Source organism: Acomys minous (assembly GCF_964271855.1).
Source record: "Acomys minous genome assembly, chromosome: 14".
Classification (NCBI taxonomy): Eukaryota; Metazoa; Chordata; class Mammalia; order Rodentia; family Muridae; genus Acomys; species Acomys minous.
The window spans coordinates 32,819,680-32,837,993 of record NC_140496.1 but is presented as its reverse complement, the minus strand read 5'-3'; the positions used below and the strand labels follow the sequence as shown (position 1 = coordinate 32,837,993).

Here is an 18,314-nt window from a genome sequence, read left to right as displayed (position 1 = left end):
CCCACTCTTCACATACCTGTGGAGAATGTCCTGTCCATTGGCTAGACCAGAGTAGGGGTTCGTGACGTCTTATACTGAGTGAGTATGCTACACTCGTGTGAAGTCATGTGTGAGTTTGCATCATGAAGAGACACGGCTGTTCACTTGTTCAGTACATTTGCTTATTTACAAAGGATGTTCTTAAAAACCACATGCTGGCAAACCTGTCTCGGAACAGTCTGAAAGAGGAAGTGAGAGAAGTAAGACTTCTGATTTCTTATCATGTGTTTCCCATTGGTAAAAACTTGACGACCTGAGAAATTATCTTCCCTCCATTTCCAGGTCGAATCGAATGTCCCCTTGGCAGTTCCTCGGAATGTAAGGTCATGCACCCCATAGCAGCGGCAGGAGTAGTAAAATCTTTAGGTATACAAGTACTTAGCCAGATCACATAGCAACAGCCAAAGCAGAGGGGCCAGATGCTGGACAGGGAATGGAGGGACTCAGGAAATAAAGCCATGCGACCCAAGCTGAGGCGGGGTTGTCGTACCTCTCAGAGTGATGCCCGTGATTAGTCTCTCAGAAGGGCAGGCACAGTGGACAATCAGCTGGAGGTCCAAGAGACGAGAGCACCAGAAGAACAAGAAAAAAATATATAAAGCATTCTATATACACTTTTTAATGTATTGTCTTTTGGAACCTACTAGATACCAAGAACCTGCTAGACACTGAGAATTAAAATACATACATACATACATACATACATACATACATACATACATACATACATTAAGTCATGGTTGTTTCCCCAAAGACATCCAGGTACAAGAGCAATTGTTGCAGTATAAAGTGATGAACCACTATTCAGATATATATGGCAATAAAGAGACACTATGGAGAATGTGTTACTGCTCCTGTAGGTAGGCAAAGGAGCCCACTGATGAGGGCTGGTCTCCTTCACAAAGTGGTCACTGTCACATCTCTGAGGAAGCCACACAACTGTTGACCAGACACAAAACTAATAAGCCACAGAAAAGATAAAAGCAGAAGGTAAACTAGATGTCTCTTAAGGTCATCCTAGTTCTGGAGCTCTCAATTCTTATGATGTGCTGACAGTTCACTTCCAGAGAAACAACACCCAGTCGGTAAGAAACTTTCATCACATGTGTACTTTGAGGGTTCCATATTAGCTGACAGCTTTATTTCAGTTTTTCAAAGACTGTATCTTAGACATCGCCCACTTATGTCATGAGTGTATGCCTTTGTCATCAAAGTGACAGAGTGCAAAGGGTTACTGACTACCCTAGTCCTTCTGCTTTGGGAGAAACAGTTCATACCAGAAAGGACTAACAAAAATAAACAAACAAAAGGGAAAATAAAATGTCAGACAATATAGCAACAAAATTGAAAGGATCTCTAAACTAACCTTTAAAAAAATACATGAAAATGCATACTATTTTTAGGTATTTAAAGAAGTTCATGCTGGAGAAATGGCTCAGTCAGTAAAGTTCTTACTGTGTAAGAATAAAGACATGAGATTAAATTTTCAGCATCCATGTGAAAAGCCAGCACAACAGTGAACACATGTAACTCCAGCACTGGGAGGTAGAGACAAAAAGATCCCCAGGGCTCAATGGTCAGCCCGTTTCACCAAAGCAGTGATCTCCAGGCTCAGTGAGAGACTCTGAGAGCAATAGAGGAAGATGTCTAATGCCCACCCTTGACCTTACATGCATGTAAACCCGACTGCTAGTACCAACTTCCGTCTTAGTTACTTTTCTATTTCTGTGAGAAGAGTCCATGACCAAGACAACTCTTACAAAGGGAAGAATTTAGTTGAGGGATTGCTTACAGTTCCAGACGGCTAGTCTATCATCATCCTGTCAGAGTGTGGCAGCAGACAGGAAGTCATGGTGCTAGAGAAGTAGCCGAGGGCTTTACGTCCTGATGTTCAGGCAGCAGAGAGTGGGTAGTAGTCGGGGAGAATGGCCTGGTGCGGACATTTGAAACCTCACAAGCCACTCGCAGTGGCACATCTCCTCCAGCCTGGTGTGGACATTTGAAACCTCACAAGCCACTCGCAGTGGCACATCTCCTCCAGCCTGGTGCGGTCGGTCGCGTCTACATCTGTAGCACTAGGGAGGCTAAAGCAGAAAGTTCATGAGTTGGAGGCCAGCCTGGCTACATAATGAGAACTTGTCTAAAAAAATAATTCAAATAATAATAATTAAGTTAATAAGTATGCACATTGTTAGACAAAAGAACTTAGTATAAAATATCAATTTTTACTAAATCAATCCATAAATTCAACGTATTTCCAATAAAAGTTTCATAACAGTTTGAAGTGATTTGACAACTTGATTATAAGATCTATGTTGAGTAAAAATATGCATGAATAACAAAACCAATTTTGAGACAAGGAGGAAATACCTGTACTGCGTGACAGTAAGATGTACTGTGAGTCACAATATTTTTGTAAAGATATGGAAACATGGACTGGGGAGATATCTCATTAGTTAAGAGTGCTGTCTGCTCTTGCAGAGGCCCTAAGTTCAATTTCTAGCACCCTTGTGAGGTGGCTCACAACCTCCGGTAAGACCAACTCCAAGGGATCCAACTCTTCTGTCCTCTGTGGCCTCTTACACTCATCTGTACACGCCCGTACTTGCAAACAATTAAAAATAAAATAAATCTTTAATTTAAAACCACACAGAAACAGAGTAAGTGATTAGTAGAACAGGATGGAGAGCTCTGAAAAGAAAGCCAGAAAACAGGAAAACATCATGAGCCAGTGAGAAATCCAGTTAACTCTATACTTAACTTCGGAGTTAGTAAAGAAAAAAAGTCCATGCATCCCCTACTGAAGGTAGGGTCAGAGCCTCCTCCTTAGACACAGCATCCACTACCAGAGACAAGGCAGGCACCACTTCAGTTTCTCAACCCTAAACCAGTATCTAAAGAAGAACATGTCTGATTGTTCTAGATTAGTCTAACCTTCTGTGGTCAAGAGCTTTAGGTCTCACAAGGATGTTCAGTGTTCATTCCTGTAGGACAGAGGAAATTACTCAGAAAAAAAAAGGCTCTGAGCTAAGAAAAGACAGCTCCTAGGCAATTGATGTACTACACTGATGACCCTTGTCACATAACTAAGGACCTGGGATTTTAACAGAAAGAGGAAGTAAACTGAAGTGATATCACTTAAGGCTCGGGCATCTTTCCTGCTACTGTGTATCTTGGAGGTCTGACTTTTAGAAATGTGGGATGGTAAAGCTTAGCTGAAACTGAGAGAGGATCTAGTCTCCATTCCTCATCCTTTGTCTTGTGCATCATTTGTTTTGTTACTGGGACTCTTTGGGGCTAAAACCCAAGATATCTGGAAGCCAAACACACCATTAAGAATGCATTCAGACCCCAGACTCCCAATTCAGGGGCTTCCCAGATGCTACCTTAGGACTAGCCAAGAGTCTCTTTACCCCAGCATACAAAATACACAGACTCTTGAGCAGAAATTAAGATTATATTATAATCTGTATGCTCCCTCAAAATTATGTCATCTGGTCCATGATCTACTTAGTGAGTCTATCAAGGTGAAGACCGCAGTCAAGTGTGTTTTAAACATTCAGCTAATGCTCCAGCCAACTCCTAGTCGCAGTAGTTAAAAGCTCCTATGTTCTAGTCCCCAGAAAAGTTCTCACACATGAGCCTCCCCTCTCTGCTCTGGTCCTCTGTAAGCTTCCTCCCCACCCCAGTAACAGGGGAAGTGCTCACTGATAGGCACATGGGCCGGTGCTCACGTGGGAAAATGATGGAGTTACAATTTTAGAGTTGAAAGAGGGCTTGAAGCTAGGTCGTCATGCAAGCCCCTTGAATTTTTCAGGTGGGAAAACTGAGGCACGTGAACAATTAAGAGGTCCAAAGGGAGGGGAAAAAACTGTAAGTACAGCAAGGCTGTGTTCTGATGCCATTTGCTGTCCTTACCATAACTGCAATCAAGCTGTTTCTATTGGAAGCAGAGGACTCAACCAAGTGAAATCAGAGCCATGGTGGCCTCAACTGCCACAGAAATCCACTCTTAAAAAAAGAAAGAATATAAAGATGCTACTGGCCTCCACCCATGTTCTTGAGGCGTCACGACTTCAACATGCTCCAGCCCAGCTCCACCCGCCCCTGTGTGCCTCTTTCCCATCGAAGTGCCTTAGCCTAAGTATCACCAACCTTTCTCGGCTGGGATACTATAGTCCTGGATCAATGACTGGCAGAGTGACATATTCGTGCACTCACCGGCCTCCTCCCCTTGGGTGGGAGGGCCCTGAGGTATGCCTTCCTTCTGGCTCAGTTTCCCCACAGGAGTTGAGCTCCATCTGCCCATGGAAAGCGGCTGGCTGAGCCTCTCCAGCTCCTTCCCATTCCGAGAGGGGCCTCGCTACCCTCCGGACGGGATTCGCTACACCTCCCACATAACTACTTGCACTTGAATCCACGCCTCACGACCTCTTTCTAGAGAGCTCAGAGAATGCTTCTCTTATGAAATGCGAATTTCCCTCTGACCCTGCCCTTTCAGGCAAGCTAAGTCATGTTACTGCAACAAAAGGGAACTTAAGCAACTTAAGCACGTTCTCACAGTCTGGGGAATCTGGGTGACTTCTCAACCTCCAGGTGGCCATTCTGGGGTTCCTGCCCCTTCCGTCTTGTGACTCTAAGACCCTATTCTATGAGGAACTCGGAGAAAAGTGAAAATGAATGGAATATTTTTGAGACTTGCTAGGAGCCAAAGTATTGTATATTACTTCCTTCAACATTGTAATGGACACAGCTCAGTCATGTGATCTTACTGAACGCAGGAGGCTGAGATATATAACATTTTGTGCATCTAGGGAAAGAAAAGAGTTTATGGAAAACATACCACTGTCTTTATAACGGGCTCTCAGCACATCCACCTGGAACTTAGAATCATGGACCTGATTTCCAGGGCATCGCCACAATCAAGGAGAAGTGTTGCCTGGCAGCAGAAACCCTTCCCGGGCTTTCTCCTCATCTCCTGAAGCTGCAACTCCTGCTGACTGGACAGCTTTCAGTCACTCACTTAACATATGGTGCTTGGATACCTCCCATATGCCAGACTGAATGCTGGTCACTAAAGAAAAGGCAGTTACCAAATAGTGAGAAATGGTTTGGGCTGCAGCAATAAATGTTTCAGGGGCCCTTGCTCACCATGCAGTGGGAACTAGGACCTATGGTCCCAGTTCCTCTGGGAGCCTTGGACCTTCTCCAGCCCAAGCAATTCTCTGAGTCGGGCTACTGCTAAGCTTCGCTCTCAGGGATCTACCATGTTTCTCCATTTCTTTTGGGATAGCATCTCTCAAAACCTTCTACAAACGTAGATGCTATGTGAAAACTGCACCGTTAGTCTGACTCATGTTGACTCACTGGTCAGCACGCTATGGCCCACAAACCAAATCTGGCTTTTCCGCACCTATTTTTTTCCCTAGCCTGTGAGCCATGAATTTTTTTTTTTTTACATTCTCAAATGGATGGGAAACACAATCAAAAGAGGAACATTCTTTTAGGACATGTGAAAATTCTATGAAATTCAGATTTGACTGTTCATAATAAAACTGTATTAAAATATAGCTATGTCTATTCATTTACATATTGTTTGTGGCTGCTTTCACATGCACCAGAGTTGACTGTTTGCTGATAGAGGCTATGTGGCTCATGAAGCCCAAACTGTTTATGATCAGGACCTTTACACCAAAATTCTGACAACCTCTCTTGTAACTAAAGATCAGTATTTTTCTTTGATTATGACATAGACAACAAACCACAGGACCGGTGACACTTTTACCAACAGAATCCTCGAACATCTTCAGTTGTCATGTGTCTTAAGATGTCACTTTAAATAAAATTTCAAAATTAAAGCAATTGTTATAGCATTAATTTTTTTTGTCATTTTCATAAAGGGTCTCACAAAGACCAAGTTGGGCTTAAATTTTATGGGCAGCCAAGGATGACCGAAAACTGATCCTTCTGTTTCCGCCTCTCCAGTGTCAGGATTGAGGCTGTGTACCACAATACCCAACCTATAAGGAACAGCTTGCATAGACTCCTTAAATTCTGATGATAGCTAGCTTCCCTCTTACATCACCTACCTGAGTTCTGGGCTCGCTTGCTCTTGTGAGAACAGTGTTTGCGTCTCATGGATAACACGATCTCATAACCACAAAATGTGATGTTGCTACGATAAGACGCTGATGAGACTTTAAAGATGAAATAGCTGGCTGGTAGACAATGAGGCTGAAAGTGGGCAATCACACTGGGCACGAAAGGGGATAACAGTATTGATCTGCCTTCTCAGGCCTGTTGGGAGCACGAGCTCCCTGGCAGCTGGAAAGGTCTTCACCAGGAAGGAGCATAAAGGATCACATTTAAGATCCACCTCGCCCCCTTTGGGATGACTCTTCTTGGAATCGGTTAAATGGCTGTCTGGCTGCCATGGCAACCAAGGCCAGCCTGATGGAGCTTTCCCTCCTGGACTCCATCATAAAGCAAGGACTTGTCTTCTTTTAAAAACAAAAGTCCAGAGAGGAAACACCTAGCTTTTAGGTTACTGTTAGGAAAGAGGAACACAGAGAAACTGCTGGATGCTTTCAGAGACTTCAACTGCATTCAGCATTCTTATCTGTCACTTTAGAAACTATGGACAAAAGGGTCACCCTAAAACAATTAAAGATGGCCAATAGAAATTCAGCCCAGTGGAGGCTGCAGACAGGCCACCCACAAGGTATAGCTTTTATGGTTCTGACATCAAGCTCTCTTAATACAAAAAAAAAAAGTGGCTCCCTGTCACCCTCTTCCATAGACAGCCCATACAGATGGAGTCCATGGGCTGTTTACACAACGTTATTACCATAGTGTCAGTCTCAGTGCTGTCTCACCAATGTTCTGACGTTTGTGTGGGCACTGTGTGCTCACCAAGCAAGCCTTTCCGATTTCTGCCCACTATTTGTGCTGAGCCATGCACTGTCCCAAGTCACTCGTGAAAAAATAAACAAATGAGAACGAAATGATTTGTTCAGGGTCACACGGCTTGAAAGTGGCAGCAGCGAGAACGGCCCAGTGCCTCTGACAGCAAGCCTACAGCCTCATCTGCGCTTCCGTTCTGCCCTCTATGCTGAAATCATAAACCCTTAGGTCCTTATCTCCTATTTGTTTTCTTTTCTCCGTGCTCTAACCAGCTAAGCTGAGCATGCAATTAGCCATAGAAACTGCTCTAACCAGCTAAGCTGAGCATGTACTTAGGCATAGAAACTGCTCAAGGAAGGCTTTTGTGGAGGCGAGGGGTTCTGGCAATGCCCAGGGCAGTATAGCTTTGCCAGTGTCCTTGAGAATACCTCTGCAGACAAATAGTCTTTTGACAGAAAAGTGAAGTTCACCTTGGTATGCTGGGTGCTTGCATTCCCGCTCCACTCCCCGCCCAATCCCCTCAATTCCTTCATCCTCATGGCATTTTAAAGAGAAAGATTTAAAATCACTTGGAAATTGAAGCAAGATTGCCTGGTTATTGATTCAAATTCTGTCAGATCTGACTCAGAGCTGCCTCCCCTGTTACTGCCACCAACTCTTACGGCTAAAGAGGGATTTTGAGGATTTGGCTTGTAATCAAATGGCCCAAGAATCCTTCCTGCTTCCTCACTCCAACACAGAGAAATGTAATATTTTCCAGCCCAGCTGAGCTCTCTCTGCCAGGATGGTAATTGGGATTTCAGTCGGTCCCTACAGTCATGAATTTTGCTTAACATAATATGTTTGGTTGTTTATTTGCTATTGTATCTTAGCAGAAAACAACAAACATTTGAACGGCCACAGGATGACGAGGTGGGTTTGCCCAGCAATGTGGCAGAAAAGCACCATGACAGTAGTTGTGAAATCGCTGCTATAGGGGCTGTGATACGGACTATGCTGTGGCAAAGAAACCCTATACTTTGTGTCATCTTCCTCATAGAAAAAGAAGCTGGTCTGCTGCATCTTATAAGGAAAAAAAAAAAAAGAAACGAAGTAAACGATAAGATAATTGTAATAGCAGTCAGCTTGTGTGCTGAATGGTTTGAGAAATAATCATACAGGCCTGAATCTACCTATTTTCTAGGCTTCCTTTAACAAATTTTCTCTGCTTGGTTTCTATGGAAACTGGAGACTGCACATGAGCTAGAGATGCTCAGTAGTCTTTCCCAGCAGATGTGACCATTTCAGATTTCTCTTAGTGATGTCATATTTTAACCACTAAGATTAAAAGAAAAAAATTATCCCTACACAATACTCTCTAAATCATTGCTGAGAAAGGTCAGTGTTGACAGTCGCTATCTACTAGGCATTTGCTGTGTCCTGGAACAATATTAAACACCTACACACCTTAACTCAGTCTTCTTTGGGGATTTGTCATCTTTAAGAATCACTTGGGGTACCTCCAGGAAAACAGAAACCTCTTTTGGTCTTTCCAGTATAGAGAGTTGAATACAGGGACACAGTGTGTGTGTGTGTGTGTGTGTGTGTGTGTGTGTGTGTGTGTGTGTGTGTGTGTCAGGAATGCTGAGAGACCTGAGGTGGTGAAGAAGCTCAGAGAGTAGCATACTAAGAAGACAGCATCAACCCTGAGGCTAGAAAATCGATGAGGGAAGATAAACTGCAGTGTCCAAAACCTGGGACCAACCAACACTAGCCACAAGTGCCATGAAGACTGCACATAGGAGCCGAGACTGTGGGCGAGGGCTACTTGGTAAGCACTGGTGGAGACTATAGCAAGGGTACCACAGGAAGAGAAGACACCTGCCTTCCTTCTTTCTCCTATCCAAGTCCTAAGCAGGCCCAACCCTACTTAGCTTATGAGATAGGCCATGCTCAGGGTGGCACAGACCTGCCCTTGCCTTTCTGTTGCCCTCTACCTAGGTCAAGGCTTCCTATTGGCTAGCCCCATATAAAGGGTCAGGTGACAAGAGATACGGGGAAATAAGCTCTCCAAAGAGAACAGAGAAATTTGGAGATGGACTTGGAGACAAATCAACAGTTGACCTGCAGAGTGTTACTACACCCATTTCACGGATGAGAAACTGAGCACACAGAGATAATTTTCTTTTTAAAAAAAATAAGCAAAGTAATTGTGCATGGCATTGGCCAACTTATGCTATACCTGCAGAAGACTGCTTCTTCATGGCTTTCCTACATCATATGCCCATCACAGAAGTAAGCTCAGTTAAACAGTAGCTGGACAAGACTGAAATCTGCAAGCTACCCATCCGCGGGGCCCCAGACATTTATGTGTAGTTACAGTTCTAAATGTTCTATCCTGATGAACAGTCATAAAGGTATGAAAAGGACAACTAGATGACTGGTAGCTTAGATTTAGGAGTTTGGAAGAGATGGGGCTGAGGAGAAACCTCACCTCCAGTCTCATCTCCTGGAAAACTATCCTGTGATTCTAATGAGTTAGATTTTCATAAAGAGATGATGGGAGGGAGTAAAAATGCCCAGTTCCTATTTTCTCTTCTCATGCTTGACCATCTGCTACTGCTAAACTAGTAAGAGGCATCCATACAGGGAAAGCTGAGATTTCTGTAGACTTCCTCCTTTCCCTGAGGTAGGGTGAGGGAACGAACTCACTGTGCTGGGGACACCTTGTTAAACATCGAGAGAACTGTTCCATTGGATAGCTAGGCTTGACCTCTCTTGAAGGCATGCATATTTTAAGACGGTAAATAAAAATTTGAATATAAAGAATTGTAGTTACCACCAACAGAGAGGAACATTTTCGGATAAAGGGCAGCACTGGTTTCCCTTTCCATTTGTGCTGCATGTGGAGGAACTACTGTTTGGTAAGGCCAGCCCTATCTACATTAGAAGATGAATCCACAAGTGTCATAGTCAGGGCTTCTGTTCCTATGATGAAACACCATAACCAAGATCAAGTTAGAGAGGAAAGAGCTGACATTTCCACATCATAGTCCATCACTGAAGGAAGCCAGGACAGGAACTCAAACATGGCAGAAACTTGAAGGCAGGAGCTGATACAGAGGTCATGGAAGAGTGCGGCTTCCTGGCATGCTGCTATAGGTCTGCGTAAGTGTGGCCACAAAGTCAATACTAGGCTGTCTGAAATTTTCCTCTGCCAAAGCTGTTAATCTTAAACTCTTCAATTCAGCCTCAGATAGATTTTTTTTTTTACAAAATAAGAAAGCAGTCACATTCTTCACCAAAATATCACAAGAACAGTCTCTAGGCAATATACTAATATTCTTCTCCTCTGAAACCTATTGCTCCAGGCTCCACAGTTCAAATCTCTCTCAGCACCACTGTCTTCCATGCTTTTACTAGTATGGCTCATTAAACCCCATCTAAAACCTTCAACTGCTTTCCTAATTCAAGGTCCCAAAATGCACATTCCTCCCAACGAAAGTGTCAGGCCTTTGACAGTAACACCTGAGTCCCAGGTACCAACTTCTGTCTTAGGGTTTCTTTTGCTATGAAGAGACAGCATGACCACAGCAACTCTTATAAAGGAAAGCATTTGATTGGGGCTGGCTTACAGGTTCAGAGGTTTGGTCCATTATCATCATGGTGGGAAGCATGGTGGCATTGAGAGGTGGCTGAGAGTTCTACATCTGGATCCTCAGGCAGCAGGCAGAGAGGGAAAGTTTGGCCCGGCTTAAGCATTTGAAACCTCAAGCCCACCCACAGCGACACACTTCCTCTCAACCTGGCCACACCTACTCCAACAAGGCCATACCTCCTAATAATGCCACTCCCTATGAGTCTACAGGGCCATTTTCATTCAAACCACTACAAAAGGATGCTCTGTCTTCCTTCCCAAGAAAAGTTAATAATCCAGAAAGAGGCGTGTTTCTATACCTCTGAAACCCAAAACCTATTCCTGGAGGGGCGAGAGGGGCGGGGCGAGGGGGTGGGTGAGGTTTACTTATCTCCTTGTAGGTATGGGCAGTTTGGACCAGCAACCTAACTCTGATCTCAAAAAGAAAGCAACTTCTGCGAACTGAGATAGACAGCATACAACCAAACAACCCCCCTACACACACATACACACACACACACACACACACACCAATCCTTCACCTACAAAGTTTGCCAGAACTAGGGAAATTGATAATAGCTTCGCTAAAACAGAAATGGGTATTTAAGGATGAGGGAGACTCGAGACCCACTCTCTTGCCATTGATACAGAACATGTTTAAGGACCAGGATCTGTAGGTCCTTCCAGGTGGAGGACTAGTAAGAGAGAAACCCCACAGCCTCTGCCTTCCCCAGGTTTCCTCCAGGCAGAGCCTGATGGGGATGAAGAACTAGGACAACCTGAATGGGAAGCTGTGGGTACCAACCTTGGACTGAAGCTCTTATTCACTCAGAAAGGGAAAGGAGATCTTGGTGCAACATTTTAAAGCTGACAAACGCCAAAAACTTTATAAAACCTAGAGGGTAACACGTTTGATAATGACCTGCCTGGCATGCCTTCATAATGTGTTTCCCTCTGTTTTTATGCTTTCAACCATTCCTTCATATGGCAATATTTTCTCTATTAATAATTAGAAAAATATAAAGACAGCCCAACCCCTTTATACACCCTAGCGGGCCAAATTCACTTTCTTATTTTTGATATAGTTTAGAAAAAAAATCTCCTTCAGCATTACGACTTGCTTTTATAGTGTGGTGTCCATTCTTAGGGCCTGGTCAAATATGGAAAATCCTCTAAGGAGTCTCTTTTCCATGTGAGCTGTGAGCTCAGAGAACTTCGGGTTTTCTTGTGATATGATTAATCATCAATTCATTCTTAGAGAACAGTGCCCACCAATCACTTTTTGATGTCCTTGTTCCTTTACACAGGATGACTTGGCCCAGAGGACCCTGGGAGTTTCCCTAGATGCCACAAGTATACCCATTAAACCCACTAATGCATCTTCCACTCAACTTCTCCTTAAAAGTGCAGTGAATACGCCCATGGCCACTACAAAGCCACGTAATAGAGATGAACATTGACAAGGGGAATGTTGGCATGAAAAGACACAGCAGACCTCTGACCTCTGACTTTAGTGCAGATATCTTTTTTTTTTTTTTTTGCAAACTTCACAGAACAAGAGACCATGTAAATACACTGCTGGAGCCCCTTTCAGGTCCTTGAGTGGGGATTATGCAAGCGAGGGGCATGGCACTTACATCTAAACTTCCTTAGCTCTGTGATTTTTTTGCTTCTGAATTCATCATTGCCGTAATTGCTGCTACTACTGTGCTGCTACTGGGACCTTCATGAATTTGGAACACAAGAGGCTGTCAGCTTCTCACCATTTTGGTCACTACTTGATTGTTAAGAAGCTTCCTGGAGGAGGTGGCCTTTATGCTGGATTTGGAAGATACTTCTTTTACTTTAAACACTTATGACCGTGTCTAGTTTCTTTTTCTGGCAAGGGTAACATAGCTACAAGTTTTTAGGATATAGAAATCAAGGTGAGGCTGAGGATATTTGACAATTTAATACTTACTATAGTGTTCAGATTAGAAGGAACAAGTTTGATGATTTATATTATGATAAAACTAATTTAGCTATTGAGAGTCTAAGAATGGCAGAAAGATTTTCTGGTGGGGTTTTTTTTTCTGTTTAAAAAAATAAGAAAGAACTACAAATCTATTTATTTAGGGCCTCTTGGCTTCTAGCAATATGGTAAAGTGATCTCTCTACAAAAGAAAGCTTTCTGGGTGGATAAACAACCTGAAAGTTAACTCTTTCTTCCCCTGGGAAGTGACGCATCTAAACCCACTGAATTGGTACAAAAAAGTGACACCATGGAGGGAAAGTCTATAATTTCCTATGACAAATTCTAATTGGAGGAGGTCTGGCACAGAGGACAAATTCCTGCTATAGGTACCATGCAAGGCTCCCTGTAGAAGGCAAACATGCTGCCAAAGCTCCCCCCCCAATAAGCCAGCATTGATCCCCCACCCTCACCTAGCCCTGAGAAGATATGTCCACAAAAATGCCACCAGTCTGGATGTGGAAGAAGCACATGGTCTCTCTCTGTCTGAGGTGACACTGGGAAGTCTCTCAGGTTCCCAAGTCTTCCTGTCTTCCCGGGAACCCAGTGCCTCAGACCAACGATGGGAAAGTTGTGCCATGAAGATTCAACTGTGAACATCCTTCCTCCTCGCTCAGCACTGTAGCTGAGAGTAGCTGACAAGATGGCCTGGCTGAATAGCAGGGCATGAAAAATAGACTCCTCGGAGCCTTCCGCCACATTGTACAGGTTGAGCCTTCTGCTGGTATCAGGATTCTCCATGCAAGAGAAGCCGCACCGACAGCCAAATCTGCATGCTTTCCTTGCACTCTGTGGGCAAGTAAAGTCTACCTCTTTACCCATCTACAACAGCCACAGGAACTTTCCAGATCTCACCAGAATGGTCACTCCTTCTTTGTGACTTCCCGTTTGTTCTAAGAAATGAAAAACAAAGGTCCAGGTATAGCTGTGTGAAGAGTGTACCGAGAGGCTCTGGGGAATTTGGAGGGTCCTCTGTGACTCATCACCATGTCCTCGTCCACTATGCTGGCTTCTGTCTCCATCAAATCTATGCTCTGCAAACATAGTTGATGTTTGTTGTCAGACTGACAAGATTTGAAATCTGACTGCCATTGAAAGAATCTCCAGAGTGTTTTAACAGTAGAGGGAAGTGAGCGTGAGAGCTGAATGTGAGTGCTACCACCCTGTGAGCTGAGGTCCTGGACCGCATTAAAAGGGGGAAAGGAGAAATCCAGCTGAGCACCAGAGTTCGCCTCTCTTCGAGGACACATGTGGCTGCCTCACACTCCTCCTGCCATTCCCTCCCCCACCAGGATGGCCTGCACCTTCCAACTACTAGACAAAATAAACCCTTATTCCCAATTCACACATCTTGTCAGGTCTTCGGTCACAACAACGAGAAAAGTGATTGATACAATGGACCAATGAACAAATGGCATCTTGGACCAAGGAAGAAGGTCCCAGCACAGCTGTGTGGAAAGAGTGTATAGGGAGGCTCTGGGGAGCTTGAAGGGTCCTCGGGATGCAGCATCTTCTTAGTAGTAGAGGCCTTGATAAGCCAGGGTGCTGTAAGCACCTCCTGACATCGAACGATGCCTGGGGGCTTCTAGTTAGTAGTCCTCGGGCATTCCCTCACAAGCAAGAGAGAACTTGGTTTAAGAAAGAAGAAATGGTTAGCTTTATTGGGTGCAAAGGACACTAAGTTGACTCACATAATAAAGGAAGAAATTCCAGAGACCAAACCCAAGAATGGGAAATGAAACACACGAAGGACTCAGGAATCCCCCTTCCCTCCCTTTTTCTCCCCAGTTCCCCACAGATATGTCCATTCTCTCCTCTGTCTGTCTGTCTGTCTGTCTCTCTCTCTCTCTCTGCTTCTCTTCCCTTTTCACTTCATTTTCACTGTATCTATTTTAATATCATTCTATTTTACATCAGAGAAATTTTTTTCTCCATATATCAGAGAAAATAGCTCCTAGCAACTCCAGACAAATGCTTAATGTTTTAGAACTAAGAAAAGCTAGCTTTATAGCCCCCAACTGAGATACTCCACAAGAAACACCCCATGAAGCCGGGATTCTGTGCACCTCCCTTTGGAGAATCACTGTGCCCAGGCACGTCACACAACTGTTGTCTCAACTGGGTGAAGAAGGAAGCCAGCCGTCATTGCTGACAAGTCTGTCAAGGCAATGCGGATGGAAACGAGCCCTTTGGCAGCTTGCCACGCCAGCGAAGACAAGGGCGATGAGGAAAGGTCTTGCTGGGGGGAGCTTGAAAATAACTACAGGCATTCCATCAGCAGGGGACAGTAGCAAAGAGAAGCCCTCTGAGACTCTTTGGGCTTCTGGCTCCTAGGGCTGGCCTGTCTCAGATGACTAGTGTCCACAGCTCCTCTGAGTCTTTGCTTCTGGACTGAGAGCCAAGCCTCAAATAGCAGCCTCACTTCCTGTGAATGCTGGCTGTAGGCCCTTGGGACCCTGAGCATCCCTGTGGTGCATGGGAGTTCTTCGTTCCCTGGCCTATGAAGCCTCACATGATTGAGTCTGAGGACCTGATGTTGATTCTTACCTCAGTGTCTAATTTATAAACTGCTGTGGTAATAACCACTGTCCCCCTCTTAGCGGTCACTGTGAGAACCACAGATAAGAACGTGTGAAGTAGCACAGTGCAAACTGTAAAGTGCCAGGCAAACTGAATTTGCTTCTTTGAAGTTACTCACCTCGCTTCCTTTCAAGGAGCTCACTAAATTTGTTTGCATTGGCCTCTTCTGTCTGGTTAAAAGTAAAGTTGAACTTTCTGATTATTTGCCAAAACTCATTGTTGCATTTTCTAAAGCTGATATGCATATATAGTTTTCAAAGCCACATAGCTGAACAAGCAAATACGTGATTAAACCTTGTCTCCTAGTCACCAAGAAGACATGATTTCATTTGGCTACATGCTAACACGAGCATCTTACACACAATTGGTGCCCATTGCCGCTCCACAGGTACAAAAGATTGCTGCCAAATCTGACCTCACATGACCATTTCACTGTGTTGTCCAGTGTTTCAATGAAGCTGGCTTCCATACATTTAATGTATTATGTTAAAACATTACTCTGATTTTAACACCCTCATATGCACCCTTCTAATTTGCAATAAACTTAAAACTGTCCTAAAAAGAAAACCTATTGGTGTTGAAAAGGGCTTTTTTAAAAAAGGTAAACAGAAAAATATTATTTGAGGAGGGAACCAAAGGCTTTACCAGATTATCAGAAGGGTCTAAAACACCCCTTAAAAAGATGCAAAACTTCATTTTAGCTGAATGTCATATGCTGTCCCTTTCATTTTCTAGACTTTATATATATATATATATATATATATATATATATATATATATATATATATATTATATACATACATACATACATACATACATACATACATACATACATAGTCTCACTTTGCAGCCCCACCACATCTACCTCAAATTCTTGTTTTGTTCGGCTTTCTGCATGACTGCCTAGGACTGATCTTCTGACCCATCTGATGACGGTTTTATTTCTGCTATGGTCTCTTTCATTGCTGTTCTATCTTTTCATCTCTCTCAGGCTAGCAGGTGTAGGGAGTTGTTATGCCTGCTGGTCTTGGGCCATCTCTTTTCTCACAGGGAGAAGCATTCCCGTGCTACTGTAAGCCCTGAGTCCAGGTGTAGGGATTTCTGGTGAGTGACCTGAGGTTATTGAGCAGGGACTAGCCATTTCATGCTGAACTCTGTGGGTCTTTCCTCTTGGGATGTCCTTGTCTCCAGGAAGGAATTACTAGTCTCCTGCTTGTAGGCTGCGATGCTTAATACAAAAGTCAAGATGACAAAATGGAAGCACACCTAGGAGATTGACAAGGAACACTGGTAGGTGTGCCTGTAAGGGACAATTGGCATGTGGGACTTAGTGTGACTCACACCGCTTAGTAGACTAGGGGGAGATGAGGATGGAACAAAGCAAATGAAGGAAGCCTACAGTGTAGCGTGTTGTCTACCACAAGCTGACCTGCTGTGCTCTACAAGATGTCCCATGTCACGAGGCTCTACCTAACACAGGCTAACACAGGCCCAAAGCAACGAGCCAGTCTCTCTCTGTCTAACAGCTCTGAAGGCAAGAGCAAAGGGAAGCTTTCCACCTTAAAAAAATTTCAGGTATTTGTCACAGTGATGGAAGACTGACTAACAGGGAGTGGGGATCTGGGGATCAGGTCCTAGGAAACACCCAGCAGGAGATTCTTAGACCTGAACTACCCAGCTTAGCTCTGCTCTTCTTGGTTCCCACTAGTCCCTCAATTCTGGGTTCTGTCTGGTCCAGTTATGCAGGAATGGAATGCGTGTTGCAAAGGGACGGAAGCAGAACAGCTGTGGGCTGCAGAGGCTTGGAGCAGAGCTCTCCTGAGAAGAGATCGTCCACCACTCACGGGTGCTCTGTTTGACTGGGGCAGATTTGTGCACAAACAGCTCATTGTCTTCTCCAGGCAAGCTTTGGGGGTGGGGCACTCCAAGAGTATGCCAGCCTGCCCAATGGCTCAGTGAGCTAGAATTTGGAGAAGAGACCAATCTCCTAGTAGTCACTTCAGCCTTTGTCCAGTGTCTGCCATAGCCCTATAAAAACCTCTGGCAAGGAAGTTGAATGGCTTTTTCCTCTCTGGAGAACCCCGCCCACTCTTGGGAGTTTCCACGTCCCCTTAACTTCTCACTTTTGTTACTGTTTCTTAATAATGCATGCTTCTACTTTGCTTTACTCCCATGAGTGCCACATCTTCACTCATTGTTGGTAAGAGACAACAAGCACAGGAGCTACAGTCTTGACTTCATTTTCGGTAGCCATGAGTGTCTGTCACCCTAGGTCTTTGGATCAAGCACAACTAGGCCTAGGAAAAATCCATCACATTCAAAAAAATCTATTTGTTTGTTTGTTTGCTTGTTTGCTTGCTTGCTTGCTTTACATCCTGGTTGTGACCCCATCCCTCCTCACTTTCCAATCCCACTCTTCCCTTTCCCCCCTCCCCTATTCCTCAGAAAAGGGGAGCACCCCCTTCCCATCCACCACAGCTCATCAACTCGCATCAAGACTCAGCGTGTCCTCTTCCCCTATGGCCTGGCAAGGAAGTGCTGCTGGGGAGAAGTGATCAAAAGGTTGGCAACAGAACCCATATCAGGGACAGGCCCTGCTCCCCTTACTAGAGGATCTACATGAAGCCTGAGCCCCGCATTGGCTACATCTTTGTAGGGGACCGAGGTCCAATCTATGCAAGGTCCTTGGTTAGTGTTTCAGTCTTAGCAAGCCCCTCTGGGCCCTGGTTATTTGGCTCTGTTGGTCTTCTTGTGGAGCTCCAATCATCTCCAGGTCTTTTTTCTCCTTCCCCCACTTTTCCAAAAAGGCTCCCTATGCTTTGCCTAGTGTTTAGCTGTGAGTCTCAGCATCTGTTTCAAAGCACTGCTGGGTGGAGCCTTTCGAAGGACAACTCTGCCAGGATCTTGTCTGCAAGTATGGCAGAGTGTTGTTAATCGTGTCAAGGGTTGGCTCTCTCCCCCAGGGCAGGTCTTGGGTTGGGCCAAGCATTGGTTGGACATAATCACCATCAGCTCCCAACTCTGAGAGCTGCAGAGCTCCTGGGACTTCCCACAGTTTTGGATGCAGCTGACACATTCCTCCTTAGCTTCCCCTTCATTGGGAAGGCATTTGACTTTCCATTTTCATGTCCCAAAGATTCTTGTCTTTCTTGTCTAAGTAATTTT

General features: G+C 44.4%; 1 long non-coding RNA gene across 3 annotated transcripts in view; it reads right to left on the bottom strand.

The window, feature by feature from the left end:
• LOC311583485 overlaps nucleotides 1-18,314 on the bottom strand; it is a 157,979-nt gene that overhangs the window by 35,222 nt on the left and 104,443 nt on the right. For 2 of the 3 annotated variants that reach the window (XR_014774536.1, XR_014774537.1), the window contains exons 3-6: nucleotides 2,046-2,123; nucleotides 1,832-1,989; nucleotides 530-587; nucleotides 17-218 (exon numbers count right to left, since the gene is read on the bottom strand). This is a non-coding gene — a long non-coding RNA (uncharacterized lncRNA). Of the gene's footprint in view, nucleotides 1-16; nucleotides 219-529; nucleotides 588-1,831; nucleotides 1,990-2,045; nucleotides 2,124-6,128; nucleotides 6,410-18,314 lie in introns of those variants that run through there. The other variant, XR_014774538.1, reaches the window with a different exon arrangement.